The following is a 3,341-nucleotide window of genomic DNA, read 5'->3' as shown; positions in this document are numbered from 1 at the left end:
CCACCCACTCTGCTTATAGACAGGCCTCAAAGCCTTTACAGGGATCAGACCGGTTTAAAAAGCCATCGGATGACACTTTCCACACCCTGTCAAGGGGAATTTTTTGTGATGCCGTTGCTTGTGGGAGGCATGCACGGGATCTTGCCTAAATGCAGTATGTTTGGTCTTAGGGTTCCTGTGATGATTACCAAATGGCACTGTGCAGCTGAGTCCCCTGGGGGTCTCCAAAAGCCCACAGATTGGAGAAGTACGGGTTCCAAAGGGCTGACTAACTTATCAGGGCATGGTCAAGGACAGCACGTCTTAAGCTCTCCTCACGTGGGGAGCTTGGTAGAACACATTTGCATTCAGAGGCTCTGTGTGGAGCCCAGAGTCTGCACTTCTTTTATTTCTTTTTTAATTTATCTTTGTGTGAGCCACCCCCCGTGTGTGCGTGCATGTGTGTGTGCATGTGTGTGTGTGTGTGTGTGTGTGTGTGTGTAAGTACACGGGGCTCAGATGGTGCATGTGTATAGGTCAGGTGCTCACCCTCACCTTGCATAGTTCTGACACATTCTTTGGTCTCCACTGCATGCATTGGACTAGCTCGCCTTCTGTGGCTTCTTCTGTCTTCTCTTCCCATCGTGTCAAGGGAGTAGTGGGATTTTATAAGTGCATGAAACCATGCTTGACTTCCCAGAGGTTCTGAGAATCAGATCTTGGGTCTTCAGCTTGCATGGCCAGCTCTTTAAGCTGTCAAGCCATCTCCTCAGCCTGGGAGTTTGCACGTCTGATTAATGGCAGGATACTCATGTGGCTGGTGCCCAGATCACATGTGGAATAGCAAGGTTCCCAGGGGCCGCGCTCAGAGTTTTGAGGTCCTGTGTGCCAAGGCTGAGCCTGACTTCAGCTCATCTTTTACCACATGTGTCAGAAAACACAGGCGGCCCTGAGCGCATTCCCAAGCCCCCACACGGCGGTCCAGCTGTGGTCCTGATTGAGCAGTGCCTTTTACACTGGAAAGCAGCGACACTCTGCATTCTCTGCTGCTGAGATCACCAAAGGCTCCCAGCCAAATTCAACGAGGCCAGCTTTCCAGACTGGGTTATGAGGAGGCCGAGGTTTGCCAGGCAGGCCCCTTCCGACAATGCCAGTTGCGGGCGAGACGACTTCCTCAGCTCAGCAGTGTGTGTCTTGCTTGAGACACCAGGAGGCTTGGCATGCCCTTTTGGCATGTTCTTTCCAACACACAGTCCTGGCTATGACTTGCCTCCATCTGAAACCTGCTCTGGTCCCTCTCACTCTCTGGAGAAGGTCAAGCTAATGTGTCCATCTAAATTCTACACCCAGCTCCAGCCTCTGTTATCTTCAGCTTCCCAGATGGAACCTCTAAGAGGGAGGTTCGTCATCATCCATCCATTTGTCATGGCTTCTTTCCAGGACCAAGACCTGACTGTTTAAGTAAGAAACCACCTTCATACTCAGGGGAAGGAAAACTATGGTACCAGGGAGAGAGAAAGGGCCTGGAGAGACAGCATGACCTAGGGCACCAAGGCATAACCTGGTTTCATCTTCAGCTGTGTGCCCTTGGACCATCTTTGGGCCTCAGTTTTCTCATGTTTAAAGTGAAGAAAATGAAACCTTTATCCTAGGACTGTTGAAAGGATTCAATGAGACCACTTATTTGAAAGTCTTAGTTTTGCTCCAGGTATTAATCAGGGTTCATATTTGCAAGGTCTTACCCAAGGTCCCAAGTTCAAACTCCAGCACAACACACACACACACACACACACACACACACACACACACACACACACACACTACAATAAAAATAAACTAAGACCCACAAGGTTTTGGGAAGATAGCTCAGCTGGTGAAGTGCCTCAAGGGAGGAACTGGGTTTGAATACTCAGAATCCACATTAAAAAGCCAGACAGCAGTGTAAAACTGTGACTCCACCTGTAGGGGTGAGGGTGGGCATCAGGTGGATCCCTGAAGCTTGCTGGCTAGCTATGCTAGCCAACCAATGAGGTCAGGGCTCAGTGAGAGACCTTGTCTCAAAAAATAGGGTGAAGAGCTACTGAGAAAGACACCTGACATTGACTTCTGGCTCCTGTGTGTACTGTACACACTTGTACATAGACACAGAGACAGATACACACACGCACACTAAGGAAATAAAAAATACAAACAAAAAATTCACAGCAGATAAGCAACTGGGGCTGGTGAGATGGCTCAGAGGTTAAGCGCACTATCTGCTCTTCCAAAGACCTGAGTTCAATTCCCAGCAACCACATGCGGATCACACCTATCTATAATGAGATCCGGTGCTCTCTTGTGGCATGTAGGCATACATGTAAGCAGAGCACTGTATACATAATAAATAAATAAATCTTTAAGAAAAGGAGATACATTGTCTGTTCATTTAAAAAAAAATAGATCAGCAACTACTGACCATCACTTTCTTTCCTCCTTCATGTCCCTTTAGTGCTCTCAGAGTCTTGGGCCCCTGGAGAGGCACAGCTCATGGAATTTCTTTGTGAGTGCATTTCCACTGGACTAGGGAGTCTGTCTGAACCTGACTCTGAAAAAAAAAAAAACAAACCAAGAGTTTGGGATTATCCCCTTTTCTATGTATCAAGAGCACTTTAAAAGGAAGTGAATGGAACCATTCAGGATTCTGGCCATTAGGCCAAACTGGAAACAAACAGGAATTTTCAGGTCCAAACATTTCCTCCACATAGTTTGTTTACTTTGGAGACCACGATCAACACAATTAGGTTTCAATGTCAATAACACAGCAAGGTTGCAAGCCCAGGACAGGGCAGGCCTTTTATGAAGCTGGTTTTCAGGGCCAGGGTTACCATCTTCCTTTCTACACTGGGGATGGTGGCCTTGTTTGTCTGGGGCCGGGGTAGGGGATGAAGACCCTGGATTCCAGACATGATCAGTCAATGTGGGGTGGAGGTTAATCATTGGCTCAGTACAGATATGATCTGAAGATGCCCGTTTCCTAAGGTCCTGCATTGCACATCTATGGGTTGCAGCAAGCCACACCGAAAAAACAAATAAAGAGCAGGCTCTGGCTGGATCTGTTCATTCACTTCATAAATATTTTTTCTAAGTGTATGTGTTAAGACATACAGACAGTAAATAGAACACACAGAATCTCCTCCCTGAGCCTCCTTTCTTTAAGTCTTATAAAAATACCTGCTTCCCTGAACCTGAATTCAATGACACACAGGAGGTCTTGGGGATGAGGGCTGAGGGAGAGGAACCCTGAAGATAATCTACCTTGGATGGCTTATTATCTTTCTTTGACACTACCCCAGAATCTCTGCGTGCACCCACACTTGAGCCAT

The sequence above is a fragment of the Acomys russatus genome, chromosome 13, assembly GCF_903995435.1.
Source record: "Acomys russatus chromosome 13, mAcoRus1.1, whole genome shotgun sequence".
Lineage (NCBI taxonomy): Eukaryota > Metazoa > Chordata > Mammalia > Rodentia > Muridae > Acomys > Acomys russatus.
The sequence above is the reverse complement of the archived record's forward strand: the minus strand, read 5'-3'. Positions refer to the sequence as shown.